A 17,101-nucleotide genomic window follows, 5' to 3' on the forward strand; every position below is an offset into this window, starting at 1 on the left:
CACCTGTTTCATTCCTTGGACAATCACCTTAGAGGACGCCAGTTCAAATTCCTAGTAGAAGTGCAAAATGCACTTGACACCTTCTTCGCTTCACAGCCCACAAAGTTCTACCGCGATGGAATTCATGGCCTTCCAGAACGTCGGCAGAAGGTCGTCGATGCTGATGGGGAAAAAGCGACAGAACTTTCTTGGTTACCTTTACATTTACATTGCTGTGCTAATATTGCACAGTGGTACCCTTCACATGGGAAATGAAAATCGTATTACGTCCCATGATTATGCCTTGTAGGCTAAAGGGGACGGACGATTATTGAAAGTGAATGATTATTGTAGAATTGGAGGGATGAGAATGTGGAAGGAAAGAGGAGTGTTCTGAGAACTACTAACAACTCACATGGCGACACGCTACAAAATTTATAGCAGTGATCTTGGTTTGTTTGGTTATTGTTTGTTTTGTATTGTATCAAATGGCACTTTATCCGACGTCTACGAAAATTTGTTTCCACCTCGCTCCCTTGAGCTCGTGTTCACGTAAAGTACACAAATTAGAGCTATATGATATTTCGATATATTGATCAATTGATATTTTAAAAATCTATTTTTATTACCGAAAATATTTCGAATTTTTAAATATTATGTTGTTTTCGACATTTTGTCGATATCGATTTTCGATATCCAAATCCGGATATCGCAAAGCCCAAGACTGATCACACTATCTAGGCATTAATGGTCGTTCCCTTAGTTCTGGAACTCCATTTTCACCTCCGTCATGCATTATAAAAGTCATTTTACATACTTTATATAAAACAAAGTTCATAAATTATGTAAAATATATAAAATATATATTTACTCACCCGAAATATTTTAAGCTTGCTAATTATTTATTTATTATTATTATTATTATTATTATTATTATTATTATTATTATTATTATTATTATTATTATTATTATTATTATTATTATTATTACAAGAATAACGATAAAAGGTGAGCTCGTATTTCATATACATCCCTTTTTCAAAGTTGCTGCATTCGTATCCCTTAAATAACAAGCGAACCTTTATAATTGTTTGGTTATGAATAGATATATACTGGTCCATTATGTGGGATGCGTTCTTGTGCTTTCAGGAGTTATTTTTAAATGAAAATGAATTAAGAAGTTCTGTCCCCAATTTTGCTTCTTCTCTTTCTTTCAGTCACTCAGTACGGGAAATTCGTCACAGTCAACTCAAATTCTACATTATTTTTCTCCCTTCTTTTCGGAAGTTAGAATTCGAATCGATCAAAACCAGGATTGGTAACTCGAGTACATTTTTTTAAGGATAGTTTTAAGGACGATGACATTGCCAGTATAACGATTAACTGCACTTTATTTTCACTCATTAACTTTCATTTTTTTAATATAAAATTTCCTACGTTTCCCAGCAATTTACGAAATCCGTACTACGTCCGTTAACAAAAATGTTTAAATGTGGGACATATCTCCACAGTTGGCAACACTGCCATATGACCAATCATTGATGACACTGATATACTTGTTATTGTAAGGCAAATCGTGTTATTGTAAGACATTGCGAATGTCCTGATGTCTAATGACAACAGAGTTTAATCAAGGTTCTTGTCACGTGATGCCACTGCCTCATTCCTAATGTATACAATCGCTTTTTTCCTCTTCGCAGTTCGACTTTGAACGTGTGGTGTGTGAATTTCTCCAGTGAGTTCCAGGCTTCAGCGCCTAGGTAAGGTTAATTTTTCTTCTTATTTTTCTTTCTTTCAATATTAAAACCAATATTCCCATCTCCATCGCTGGTGAATTCACAATAAGGGCGATGAGGGCAACACGTTTATTTTTAGTTACAAAGAGAATAGGGTCCACCTCTCATTTCAAAGGAAGTTTCTATTTGAGGAACAATTCTGAAAATCAGATCTAAGCAGTAATGTATAACAAAATCATATAATTATTATCCATCGATTTTTTTTTCAATAAGATATTGGACTGCACTACAGTATTTGTCAGACCTAAACCATATGCTAAATGTAGCTCTTTTAATGGTTATTTCTTTTGCTTATGCAGAAGTACGTACGAGTTAACTTATAGGTTAAAATATTTCGAGTAGACATGACATATTAACATATTTCGCTTCTTCAACCGAAATGCAGTTTGTATATAAAGAATGCCGCCTCACGTGTGATGGCTCGGGCCATACATACGTCATTGTCGGAGGGATGTTGCGGAAAACATCCTTGATAACTAAACGGCCAACTAACGGCCAACCAGAACCCTCATTTCAAAGAATTGACACTCACTTGTCAACTCCACGTGGAGTCTTAGCTGCCAAAGTTCCAAATGCTGCCCTTTTAAGTTAGTGCTCGATTCCCTGTTCCTAAAACCAGCTTCGTTGTTCTTACATTGCCTGACATGTTTCATATTAGCCATAGTGTTGGGAAGAAAGAACAGACACAGTGGGTTTCAAGACGTTGCAACCCCGCAAATATGGTCAAAAGTGGAATGGGGGGAGAGAGGGGGTGCTGTTGTAAAACGCATGGGAACTAAAAAAATTGCCGAATTTAACTTCTATTGTGTTTTATTGAGATTAACCGCGCAACGGAAATTAAGTTAAATAGCTTATTTTAATATAGAGGTAACAACGTGCATGAGGTGTAAAGATGTCTGAAATGTTTATTATTGTCGTTATATCATTTGTACTCTGTGTCTGTGTTTAGGTGAATAGTTTTTCTCTCCACTTGCAGATAATTGTCCTATTACAATTAGTAAATTCCATTTAAAAAATTAGCATTATTTCACGCTCCCGAAAATAACAACATACTGTTCTATGGTTCAATCCCAACCTATTCCAACTAATAACTCAATTTCGCCGCAAGTGGGGCTTACCATTGCTTTTTCTTCGAGCTGCTCACATATATAGATTTATCTGGTAATTTTTCTTAGTTCCGACGGGCGATTTGTCATCTCTGAGTAGGGTTGTCAGATTTAGCAAAGGAAAAACCGGGACACCAATCTCAGGCTATATATAAGATCAGGGTTCCTACTCATTTAGTTTGAATCAATTAATTACCGGTACCTGTCTTTTCCAGATCCCTATTCACAGTTTTCCAGTTCATTTTATACACAGTTAACACAAATGAAGCATGACAAGGCACGAACAAAGAATGTGAAAATATAAGAAGAGCTGCCTGGTGTCCTTTATTCCGAATTCTGATTTGTTGTGTTTAACAGGCAAGGGTGCCGATCCTAGGGTGCCAGGGGGCCCGGATCCCCAAAACTCATGTGGGCTCTCTATTGTATTCATGAATATATAATATTTGGCATAATTTGAGTGCAATTTATCTTAATATCTTCATATATATACCTTCTGCATCTGAATGGGCCCCTCCCCAAATTTACAGAGAAATCGGCGTCCTTGTTAACAGGTTCTATATATTGCGCGAATTTACGACACACTCTTCCATTTATAATTGAAGAGATACTTTTTTCTTTGTTGCGTCATTGTCTGCGTCTGAAACCTATCCTAAAAGATATACAAATTTAGCATTTAGCAAGAAAAAATACATTTACGCTAAATTGAGAACGATAAACGAAAAGTAAAGCTCTTTAAAGTTCTCCAAACTCAGGTTCTCAAAAAGTTTGGCATAACAAATCCAGTACCAAAATTAAACAAGACTTGTACCTTTATATGTTTAAGTGCTATTTGTTGTGCTAGAGTAAGTTGTTACGGAATTTTAACCTGAAAATTACTGAAAATTTGATTTCGCACTACACCGAGAAAGAAATTAAATTCACTTCACTTCACTTGCAAAGGTATGTATACACTAAATAAAACGCTTTGATTATAAAATCGTTCCTCAGAAGATGGCATACAGGACATAGACAGTTTACATGCTGTTAAGATGCAGCGACTGGGATCAGTGTCGCCACTGTTGATTAAAGTTCAAACAATAAAGCAGCTCTGCGCTGCCGATTGAAGTATAAAATATCTAACAGTTAAAGCCCATCTCTATTGAAAATGATATTCAAGAAATTATTGCCAAAAGATATGCCCCCCTCTGGAAACTAAAGAACCCCTAAGACGAAATAATGAATGTGATTTTCAAACTCCTTGTTTGCTTAGTAAAATTAATTGGCTACAAAAATATTCTGAAAACATTATGTTTTTAGCTGGGATATACTAGTTCCTGCACGTTGATTTTTTTTTTTCAATCTGAAGAACAAAAAGCGGGACCAACAGGCGTCCCGAAAGCCTTTTTCGGGACAGTTAATTCATTCATTTAAAACCGGGACGTCTGGCAGCCCTATCTCTGAGGGACTGTCTAGTGGAAGTATTTCTGGAAGCAGGATGCGAAATCGTTTGGAAATTGTGGGAGGAAAGAGTTTAGCGATCCATATTAACACATTTGCGACAGAGCTATTAAACCGACACAGCCCCCAGAAAACGGACTTTTTTTTTAATGTTAAAATTGACTCTTAAAAGATAGAAACAATATAATAGTTTTTCCATAAGAATATTTGGTCCTTTCAATATGTAATATACATCCCATGTTAAGTTTACATGCCATTCAAGTATAAAAAGAAAGAAAGAAAAGTGATATAAAGATATTAAGCTTTTACGCTTGTTTTTTTATAAATACCGAAAACACGTTTGGTGTCTCAGCATTACTTTATTCTGCTGAGGATTGGAAAATACATATTTACGCATAAAAAGTTAGTAACATACATGAATTTATTTTTACCTGAAAAACAACTGGAACTTACAATACAAAATAATGTGTCCGAATGCAATAAGAAGTTGTTTTTTTTTTTTAAAATAAAAGTTGCATGAAATATATTTTTCTCTAATACATATAATAAAGAACATTAAGTTTGACTAATAATGATATTTAATTCAACCATCAAAGCAGTAATTTAAAAGTAAAATGTAGGTCTATGAATACTTTTGGGAAGCGTAATTACTTTTTGAACTTACCTTGGAGAAATTATCTTTTTGAAAAGCATTGCAACAGCCAAAACCGATCATTAAGTATTCTTTTACCAAAAAAGAAAGAGCTATTTTCAAGACCGTTATTTTGAACTTTTTGTTAAACTTGACAAAATTATCTTTGATTGGTAAACAGATCCACTTGGAGAACAGATATGGAAATGCTTTTAAAATGTTCGAAATGGGTGACAGCGTTAATTTTCAGTAATAATTGTAAACTTTTTGAAATTTTATTCTGTATGTGACCACACAAATAGCATTTTAATTTCAATTCTGTAAGTAAAAGAATATTTGTGAAATGTAATGGAAATTCAGAAGGAGCCTTTTTAATATTAATTTCTCAAGATTGATCTATGGAGCTGAAGATCATGTTTAATGTTTGTATTTAACATACAAAATATAGTTTAAGTTTTAAATTTAATGTTACTTATTATTATTTAATATACTAGAAACACACTAACACACATTAACACATATACTCTACCTAGGTATAATCTGTGTATATGTTTTTATGTATGTAGATAGATAAAAATATTACACAACTTGGTAGGAATACACAAAAAAATACAAGTAGTTGATGGAGAAATGATCCCAATAAATTCCTTCAGATTGTTAACATTCCATATATCAATCGAATTTTAAAAAAGCAGAAGTAGTGATCAATCTGAAGAAGACGAAATTTTTTAGGTTAAGGTCTGACTACTTAAACCCTTATTCTAGAACTGCTTGAAGTTGGAAAATGTTGGTATTCCCCTTGTTCGTCTTCATTTTAAATATTCCCTGTTAAACAGCAGCTTGCGTGTCTCTTCACCCCTCTCATTTTCATACCTTCATTCTCGCCATCATGATTAATCTAATTGGGTAAAAGCAAGATTAACTGACCAAACTCATCACCATCAAAAAACTAAACATGTATTTCAGACTTTGACCGTTTTGACATTGAAAATGCTCCTGTATACACTCTAAGCCATTACTCGGTACCTTGTATATCACATCATCATTAACAAATCATATATAAAACGTTTTTAGTAATAAGTAAAAACTTGTGACTCTTATTGAAACGTTTGAGTTGCGAGCGGAACGATCAAGAAAATTTTTATCAAACCTATGTTTTTGCAAGTTAGCAACAATGTTGATTTAATAGGGCGTCAATACTTTTATGGGGCGCAGCGTCGTTTACTCTTTTTAACGTCCGGGGCAACGGTACCGCTAACCCCGTAGCTACGGCTCTGTGTAGGAGGTAAGGGAAGTAGCTTACCTCAGGAACACTTTTTAAATTTTTCTTTACAGAAGTGTTATTTGTGAAAGGCTAATGGAAAATTATGTTCCTGATAGCTTGATATTTGAGCTTCATACTCTAAAAGTAACAAGGAGATTGCATCAGTGAGAACAGTACCAGAGCTTTTTTTTTCGAGATCATTTTTCCCTTAGCATACTAGGAACAGTTGAGCATCCAGAAATTTTTCTTGAGAGGGATGCAAAGTTTGGGAGAATCCAATAATACAGTACACTATGTTCAGTATGGAACAGATGTTATTCTACAGCCGAAGAAAACTATAAGTAGTTTCTACGTACTACTATCTATATTCTCACGAAAAGCTATAAGACTAGATTGTTTCTGTTAGAAAAGAAATAATACAAATGATGAGTAAGGTCAAATTTTTCGTCTACATCAACCATTTCTTTGCTAAACAAGTACAGTTTTATTAAGAAAGTGTACAAATATATGTCGAGTTAGGAAGGTTTCTTTTTTTGGCCAGAGGGGGGAGCTCCTGAATCGTCATGAAACCAAATGTATTCGTTGTTTCCTGTTCCCTGTCAGAGTAAGTACAACCTTCTGAGAAGGTGGTGTTCCTCATCAGTTTATGTACTCTGCTTATGTATATGGGTTTGGTTGCTCTAGCAACGCTTTTGGGATTGTATTCATAATAATATTCAAAAATTAAATAGACATCTGTTTTGTTAAGGTAGATCACCACCTGGAAGTCAGTACATATTTTAGCTCATTCCCTTAACTATTGCGCAATGAAACCTTACATATTATAAATAATGTACTATAAGATAAAGTTATGTTTCAGCTACATCACAAGACACTGATTCATTTGGTTGTGTCTTCTGATATCGAAAAAGGTAACAAATAAAAGAAAATTTTCGTTTCGTTTTACAATGAGCACACAAGATGGCACTTGCTGTTAGATCTTACTAGAAGTGCTCAATTTTATGAAATGTTGATTTGAATGTGTAACGTACTTTAAAGTAATGATCTTATTACAAAATAGATATATTGTTCGACCGTTTTTCGTGTTATGCTTCATATTTTAATTAAATATTAATTTACATTTAAGGAAATAGAATTTGAGAAAGAACTTGCGTAGAACGCCATAATGTGTTGTTGCCAAATGTGTACGTTTAATTCCTGGATTCTACATTGCAGTTCGAGAAGCGGAACTTAGCTGAGAATTTCGAAAAGGGAATTTCGGTAAGGGTCGAAAACTAATTTCTTCAACAAGTATCCAAGCAGAATTTCATGGTTACTTCTTTTATTATCTGGTACCAGTAAACACTCAACACTACCTGGCAACACTGCACTATTCAAGTAGTGTTTAGCATAGCACCGAGAACATCTAGTGGTCCACCTTAAGTCTGTTTGCGATATAGGATTGGAAATTTCTGCTTAAATTGATAACTTTGCCTTCTATTGGTAAGTGTAATTTGCCAGACAACGCGCTGACTCGGTAATCTGGATGCAATTTTTCAAAAGTGACTTCAACTGCTCAGTTAGCATTTCTCCACTTTACTTGAACATGGACAGTGGAACGGAAGATAATTCATGGCTCAGAACATCTAAGACTAAGATGTCAATATTTCTCAAACTATCTTGGAGTCCTATGATCATAGAATATATCAGGTTAAATTCAAACACTTTCTTTCTCCAATCTGAATTTGCTTATATCAAAATACGTCCTTTTAAAGGAAGGTGGGTGGTGAACATTTTATTGAACTAGATTTTTATTTGCTTTACAGTTTTCTCATAAGTATTCGTGAATATAAAATATTAATATCATATTTATGTATTTGTATACCACTGATGTTTATATATGTATTACCTATCTGGCAAGTTCTGCGTTTGTTTTGTGGAGTCGTTATTATTGTATTTATATGCTGCTATTGGTTGAAAGAATTGTTGGAAGGGGAAGTGTAAAGACCTAGAGCGTACGTTATTTAAATTTTGATATGCAAATGTCATATCAAAATCTTTGCATATCAAAATGGTAATTATATGTAAATGTGTAACCACATATATTTTATATCAATTCATTTAAATATTTAATCATGCATAATTAGATGTAAAAGCCAACAAGATGTATATGCTTCGTATTAAATTCACATCATTTTCATGGGAAGAGATGGAAGAACTTCGAGTACTAAGTTTTTTTTTTTTTTTTCTGGAAGAGCATTTCAAAATTTGCAACCTGAAGTTCAGCGAACTCATAGCCTCCAGCGGAACACACACGAACAGCAACTAAGATAGTACAACTGTTTCCAGCTTACTATGAGTTTTCAGACTAGATTTTGGACTATTCAGAAATAATTGTATGCAGGACTACAGCTATATGTCAAGGACTAGTGGATGAGAGATGGGTTGGCTACTCTCCAATATAGCGCCGTTCAGTCGTGTACATGGCTATTGTATACTAGTCACACCGTAGTGTTGTTTTTTGGGAACAATAAGGTGCTAGAAACTCTCTTGATGACGTATTTTGTCACCTTACCCGCCTCCCCCGCCACGGCTCTAGGCCGGCAAAAACGAAGCTATCGCCAGCCACAGCGCGGAGTAATATGTTTTTGAAATTGTGATTTGGTTTTGGAAAATTTGATTTTATTCAAATTTAAAAGGTTCTTGGATGCACCCGTTTATAAATTATGATTATTTAACACGGTATGTCACATGTCCGACAGTATCACGTACTCTTTCAGTACGATTTGACAGTACTATTTACAGGCAGTTGTTTGAACTCGTTGAGCGGTGTTCGTCTGCAAAGATGGAAGGGGCTTTATGCCTACCAATGTATCCGGAAGACAAATACATTAATTAACCACCCCTAAGGTAATGACAGTCATGTATTATAATGTAGGTATATAGTAAATTGTATAATGTTATTAATCTAAGGTTTGATTTTGCAGCATATTTGTTCAATAAGCAGGGATGAGTGAAATTCAGTAAAAGTTTGTATTGAGATTACACCCCGCTGCAGACTGTGTTTGTGTATAGATGTCACTACCTGTCACGTGAGTTCTTGATGGAAGGGGGAACATGTATTTTTTCTAATATGTTTTGTTTTCTTAATTGTTTAAATAGTCTTCCGGTACATGACATATGTTGTGTTATATATCAAAATATTCATAGAAGATCAAAGAATCAAGTAAAATATGTGAAACTCACCAGAGTGTATTTATAAATGTAATATTAGGGCATAACAGTGGTGACCTATTTAGGAATTTCGGTTGTCACCAAAAGAGAGAGAGAACGTTGACCATAAGAAAACCGGTAGACTGAAGGTGAGTCTAGGTTTTTCAAGTTCCAGCGGACCTAATAACTATGGTCGCAGGAGAGGTCAAGACACACTTCGTTCCATGTCAGGAGACACTACACGTCACTCAGTGATACTTCGCTTGAGTTCTTAGTTCATAGAACACTTCATTTAGTGACATTATATTTCCAAGCCTTTGCTAGTGTAATAGCAACTACTATGACATGTATCACATAGTGCTTAGATAGAAAAAAGGGGAAATATCTTCTATATATGACCCCATCGGGAGTGTATTTTTTTTTAAGTAACTTGCTGTAGTTACATTTGCGTACATATAGTTAGGGGTGTTTCGTTGTACACCAAGACCAACTATTATCTGAGAACATGTACGTATTATGAAGAGATTAGTAACGTGTGTTGGTGGACTCATCGTGTGGCTCACATTTACAATGAGCACACTTCCAACCAGTTTGTTTTGTGTTTAATACACAAATATGATAGCAACTCTGTCATCAGCAGAAACATTTATTTTTTTTTAACCTGTGAAAGTTACATAGTGGGACTTTTTGCACCACAGCACATAAAATCCAGTAAAGCGTGTCGAGCCTATGGCACCTTTACTGTGATAGTGATGACAGTAACTCTCAACTTTTAACAGAGAGATCACCAATGCAGAGATCGACGAAGACAACGTGATCTTCAAGACTGATCATCAAAAACCGTACTATGTGGGATAAAAGTACGTCACGCATATACGGAAGAATGCGTGCAGATTGGAGGATCCAGACAACAGTGAAGACTGGACTCATGCAGGACATTTCTTTGAAAACTACAAACTAAATCACACGTGGACTAGAACTATTGGTATAAGTAAAACACATTGGCCACTAAACGAGTATCATTTTTTTTTCTTTTTTCGTGTACAGGTGTTGTTTGTGAAATCGAGTGTAAATAGTTCACTTCAATTCCGCCAAGGATCTATTAAATAGTTATGAAAATTTAATTCTACGTCTGTTGCATACTACAATTCCCGTACGAATCCTGAAGGTTTACTTGCTGCCTGGTGAGTACAAAAATATCTAAAATGTTTTGTAACTTCTGTTCTTTTCAGGTGGACTTCGTTCGGCGACTTCATTTAACTTACTGCTAATAGTACTCCTTGTTAATGTATTCTGTTGGTATCATTAGACTCAGTCTCATGTTACATGAGCTGCTACTAATTGTGTAGCCCATGAGTCGCTTCGAGAGCGTACAATCAGGGTAGGGAAACATGAACTATGAGACCTGTGTAGATCTCAAAATCGGGATTTTCTGTTTAATTTTAAAAGTAGCATAGATCTACATAGGGGCATTTTTGATTATTCTATCAAAATTAAATTTTTGTTTTTTTAAAGAGTCTCAACAATTTTTTTTTACTCAGTCTCTACCGCAACCAAACAGTTCATAGTTCATGGAACCCACGATGACAGACAGTCTTCTCAGGTGTGACGTAAGACTGCTGTCAAATGTAGAGAGAGAGACACACCTCACCATCACTGGTACGCCTTCCTCTTCTCTCTACAGAGCCTCACACTAATTCATATGCTTGACACTTCATGTCGTATGCAAATTTCAGCACACCTGTGCTTGAGAGGTCATTTTACATTTGTCACCGAGCCTGGGGCTCCTCACAGCTTATTCAATTGACTCCCAAGCGTGGGGCTTGATGGACGTCTCCGTCCATTTTACATTTGGCACCCGAGCTTGAGGCTCACTCCTCTATTTACAGAAGGTATGATTGGTTTTCTGTATTACTTTACAAGGTGGCAAGAACGTGAAAGCACTTAATGTCAATAATACATAGTTACACAGTTTCTTGGTTTGTGTTACAATATTGGTAAAGTGATTGTTGTGATTTGAAGTGAAAAAGGAAAAAAAAAAGTCACAAAAAGTAAAGTATTCCAATCTTTGTAGAAAAGATAAAAATGGATTAATATTGCATTTAATAAAACAACAGATAAAACTGCCTGTGCTGTAGACAGAACTGTAAGAACTTATTGAAATGGGTATGCGGATTATACGCGAGATGTCTGTTACTTTTCATTTCAGTTAAAACAAGAATCCAATGTTCTCTCTCAATGTATTTAACAAAGGATTCGTCAAGAATCATTAATCTCAATAGCAGGACATAGGCAAATTAGGATGATAAATCTGTGCCTTAAACCTAAATTCCTCGAAAGAGGTTAAGACAAGCAGAAGCGGATTATTGTAAGGTATGAAAAACGGAAATTGTAAAGAGTGATTTGCGTGGTAGTAAATTACATTCATTGTTCACTGCGGAGAGTCCGCAGGCGACAACTGAAAGGTTAATTACGAACCTTTAAAAAAAAAAAAGCCAACAACCCGGAAAATACAATAGGCCTGTAGTGCGAAGGTCGAAAATCACTTGCAAGTTTACAGTACATTATTGTTTTCTGTTTACTGTTCTTTGTTTTAGTGGTTTAGACGTAGAGCAAAGGTATTTTAAAAGTTTTATGATGCTTTTTGTACAATAAAACAGGACGCAAATTTTCTGGTCATCAGGTCGCCACTGGCGACTAGAAATTTAGAGCTGGCGACCAGTGTTCAGTAGGAATGGTTTCTGCCTAAACTCACAGGGCTGCGCAATTTGTTTCTCACGAAAATAATTGTCACTGAGTGAGAGGAAACACGGAATGTGACGTCTTCACAACGGACATGGAAAATGAAGTTTTCACGACGTTGTAATTCGCCTCCTTTCCCACCCTCAATTGAAATGGTTTTCCTCCAATGGTTGCTTTCCTCATTGACGTTGAATCAGACACTGAATATTTTATTACGAGCTTCCCAAATTTGCTTCCAACTGTCACATCTTGTTCAGTTTTATCTGTGGGTACTGCTTCATGTGAGGAAGGCTTTAGCAGTCTCGGGTGTTAAGACTGCCTACAGAAATTCATTGAAAACTGACACTGGATGATTTGCTGAGAATTTCCATCAATGGCCCTTTACTTGAGGACTTTGATCCGAAAACTGCAATCCACAGCTGGTACTTCAGTGCAGAGTATATGAATTGTCCAATTCAAAACTGATTATCCTGAATCTAATTGTCTGATTTTGAAATTTTATGCCCCGATGTAATCTCTTTGTCAAACCAAATGCCATGAAGAGGGGAGATTCCTCATAATTTGTACGTGAGAGATACTGGCGACCATCAGTTTTGGATTGGCGAGTGCGTCTGACTAAAATTTTGCACCCTGCAATAAAACAGTTTTCATTCTTTTTTTTTTTTTTTTTTTTTTGCGCACCTCATTTCTAGTCTTTCTTTTCGGATTATCCGCGGTGCCCTTGCCATCCAATTCCACGGATAATCACTGCTTTACTGTATGTAATTAAACCATACTATTCATAAATCTGTACTATAGACTAGTGGCGTAGACAAGGAGCTAATGCGCTCAAGCCTACCTCTCTCAGTATAATGATATAAAAAAAATTGATTCTGCTAATATATATTCATGTGTGAACTCCGATAACACGACTGTAAATTGATAGCAAAGATGCGTTGCGATCACATACAAGGCAATATTTAATCGGCCCCGTAGGAAGCAGTTTATTTCTAATAAAAATTAGTTTGAAAGCAACATGATTATTCCAGATATAGCATTTCATATGATTTACATAAATTCTTTCGACCATGTCTGTAGTTAATTGAGTGCTTCCTCAAAAGCTTATTATTCATTCTTTGCTCATTAATAGGATGCATTTTTAAGACAGGAAATTACTGCATACTTTTAGTCTGTGTAATATACAAACGGAAGTGGGCTACAGGTTCAACAAAAAACAAACAATTGCAAATGTTTTATGCTATTAGTCAAAGCGGATGATTGATTATCAACAAAACTTAATGTCTTCCGGTCATTCATCCACACGTTCAGCTAACATTGCTATTCCAATTTGTTATAATGATACTTACGAGCGCATGTATATATATATATATATATATATATATATATATATATATATATATATATATATATATATATATATATATATATATAGATATATATATAGATATATATATAGATATATATATAGATATATATATAGATATAGATATAGATATAGATATATAAGGCCAGATTTCTATGTTTTGCGCCCATGGGCCATAGCGAAATTAACGCCTCTAACCACCAGTAGGCTGCCGCTCTTTTCAGCTATCCAGTGACAACTGATCAAACCACCTGACTTTTATGACAATATTTGCTACGACTAATCTGCTACAATATTATCGTAGTCAGGGCCATTAAAAAGAAATAGGTTTCTCTTATTTTATTGAGTCTTTGGTGAAAAATGTATTTTCAATAGTTTTATCGTTTGTTTAAATATTTTTTCTAAAATTCCCGCCCCTCAAAATTCGCCTCCCTAGTCCCGGGCCCATGCCTAAATCCGGCCATATATATATATATATATATATATATATATATATATATATATATATATATATATACAGTGGCGGATCCAAGGGGGACTATAGCGGCTATAGTTCCCCCCTTGACGCTCAGATATACACTGGATAAAATGGGATTCAATCCTGCTTTACACTGGATAAAACGGTAAAATATGGTTTAGCCCCTCCCTTGATCATATCCTGGATCCGCCCCTGTATATATATATAGTCGTTCACATTAATATTCGTTCTTCACTATTTGTTAGTGTGTCTTTTGTCTACGTAATGCGTGTAGGTTCATCGACATACTTTGTACTAGGTTCCTAGTCTTTGTCCATACGTTTCCGCTATTATTCCATCAGTCTTGTTTGTAACTTGACTTTGGATGTAACTATAATTTTCCAAGAATTTTCATAATGTTCGCTTGAGATTAGGTCCGATTACTGAGGCGGAGTTCCAGAGAAGTATCTTCGGACAATTGTATAAAAGCCACAATACACTTCCGCTGTTGTGTGCTTCGGATGATCTCCAATAGCATTTTATCTTTTTGTTTTTTGTGAATTGTCGCGAAGAAGAATGCATAGATAAGCACAATGGTCCAGTTTTTTCCACCTGCATCTCCCCGCCCCTGTGATGATCTACTCGACCATCTCTCGAACCCAATTTTCCGACGTGAACCCCCGTACTATTAAATGACGTACACCATATTCCAGTGTTGGCATACGATGACTACTTTGTAAATCCTTATTTTTCTTCCTCCATACACGTTGCTGTCCAACTGAACAAAACTCTCATACTTTCGTCTACGAATAAGACATTCTTCCATCAATCTGCTGTTTTAACTACATGTTCTCTTGTTTCTGCACATAGATTCTTACTGAACTCAGAATTAGCACATCTCGAAATATTAATCCTTAGTCCATAATTAAAAAAAAATCCCAAAACAGCAAAAATTCTTCAATATTTATCAGTTTCTTGGGATGTCCTTCCTGTGGCATAGATTCTAATTGATCTTCATTTTTATCATCTCATAGATGTTCCAAACGTACTCTTGGGCAGCCATAGCATTTCTATTATCTTAGTGTATTTACGCTTTTTTTTCTTTTTTTGTATAGTGATAGATGACCAATTAATCTTTTCCTGTCGCGTATATACCGTCATGCTATCTACGGCGTCCAGAAACGAGTAAATGCGGACTGTAGGCGAAGTTGTTCATCACAGGAACACTTTAGATATTTTCCTTCACAGAAGTGGGTATATTTGCACAAGGCTAAAGGAATAATATGTTCCTTATAGCTTGATATTTCAGCTCCACACTGTAAAAGCTATAAGGGGATTTAACTAATTAGAAGAATACCAGAGCTTTTTTTTTTTTTTCTGGGAAAGTTATTTTACCCCTTCGTGCGTACCCAGCATCATACTACGGGAGAGCGGTTGTTGTATATACCTAAACAAATGATAAAAGTGCTATGGAGAAATCATAACTTGTTTCTCTTTCTATAGTATCTGATTGTTTTATTCCATAAAGTAACCTAAATAATAAAAGACACAATATGCGTTTAAAAACAAATATATTGCAATTTTATCAGGTCATCAAAGAACTCGCAGTGAATATGGAATTAGTCATCTTGGATTCGAAACAACATATATCCAAAAGATCATTACAAAAAGTAGTACTTATTATATCCAAAGTATTATCCCTTGGTATATATCGAGACGCGTACCCCTTGGTACGATCTTCGTCCAAATCATAGACAAAGTCCAATTCTAGAATACAAGTGCATTATAAATTAAAATTATCTACATTTAATAACAATAGGTAGACGTCTTAAGTATACTGCAGTATTTGCTTGTCACTTTTTTTTTTATAAGCAACAAGGGAAATCGTAGACTGAACTCATCATCATAGATAGGTATTCTGCCAATCGATAGGTCACTTGCTATAACTGAAAAGCTTCCATGCTCCATGGTCTTCCGTCAACCTCTTTGTCTTCACTTACGAATTTTCTGTTTTGATATTGTCCATTAATTGTAGTCTCCTTCACCCCTACCCTCTCTTATCTGCCACCATACCATACCCTCTAACACATCCCGCATGATACATTTCTTCTTAACCAATATCCCAACCAGTTTCTCTTCCTCTTCTTAATATCTAGTTTTTTTCCCACCACTTATAACATTCTCTCATTCGTTTTCCGTTCGACCCAGCTAATTCTTTCCATTTTTCTCCACACCCACATTTCGAAAGCTTTCGATTGTAGGGCTTGGAAAATTTTATCGATTCTGGACCACCTGCCCGCCTGTAGGATCAATATTGCATTTTTACCCGTATGAAAAGGGTTGACCCGTTAGAACCTATGACCTGTTAGACCTGTTTGGACTGGTTGAACTCGTTTGCACTATTTGCCCGATAGATCTAGTAGACCAAATAGAACCTGTAAACCTAGTGAACATGGGCGCTCGCAGGGGAGGGCAAGGAAGGGCATTTGCCCCCTCTGAGTATGATTTCCTGAGTTTACTGTTCTCTGGAGACCACGCACGTTCACCTAATACTCACCTGTGAGATCCTAAATACACTATTAACAGAGCCCAAATTAATATTATATAGACTAATACTATGTTTGCAGTAAAACTTACAGGAATGGTTGGATTTTAGTTCCGTACAAAGCATCCACTAAATATAACCCTTGCAAATATGATAGTACTATGAAACATTTGCCCTCCCCTGAAAATTTTTCTGTGGGCGCCCATGCTAGTGAATACATCAGTTAAACATAAACAAAAAATGGAGAATAATTGTATTCTTAATAATTGTAACTGGTGATTCAGGACAGTTGGCTATGATCCTAATTAGGCAATTGTTACACAAAAATCTGTGTGTCTTCTTCGTAACTGTTGGTTTGTTTAGCATCTGTGTAACCAATATACAGTATGCAGTACTGATTCAAAATGTTTACCACTTCCTGAATTCTAGGCAGGAACGTACGCAGGGGATGAGTACTGAGGGTCTGGACCTTAACTTCCGAAATCCTCACTCTTCTGTAAATTTAGTATAATTTTAGGGATGATTTTACAAAATTTAATATAATGTACCCTCATATTGAATTTGGATCTCCCGAAAAGTTTTGCTCCCC

The 17,101-nt window shown here is 35.5% G+C and overlaps 1 protein-coding gene across 1 annotated transcript in view; it reads left to right on the forward strand.

Moving 5' to 3' along the window:
• Positions 1-1,584: 1,584 nt before the first annotated feature.
• Positions 1,585-17,101, forward strand: part of LOC145686246 (phosphonopyruvate decarboxylase-like) — a 178,008-nt gene continuing 162,491 nt past the window's right edge. The window contains exon 1 of the mRNA XM_081759354.1: positions 1,585-1,739. The gene's annotated coding sequence lies outside the window, so the exon portion shown is untranslated. The remainder of the gene's footprint in view (positions 1,740-17,101) is intronic.

The sequence above is a fragment of the Thermobia domestica genome, chromosome 5 (genome assembly GCF_964235325.1).
Source record: "Thermobia domestica chromosome 5, izTheDome1.hap1.1, whole genome shotgun sequence".
In the NCBI taxonomy this organism is placed as follows: Eukaryota; Metazoa; Arthropoda; class Insecta; order Zygentoma; family Lepismatidae; genus Thermobia; species Thermobia domestica.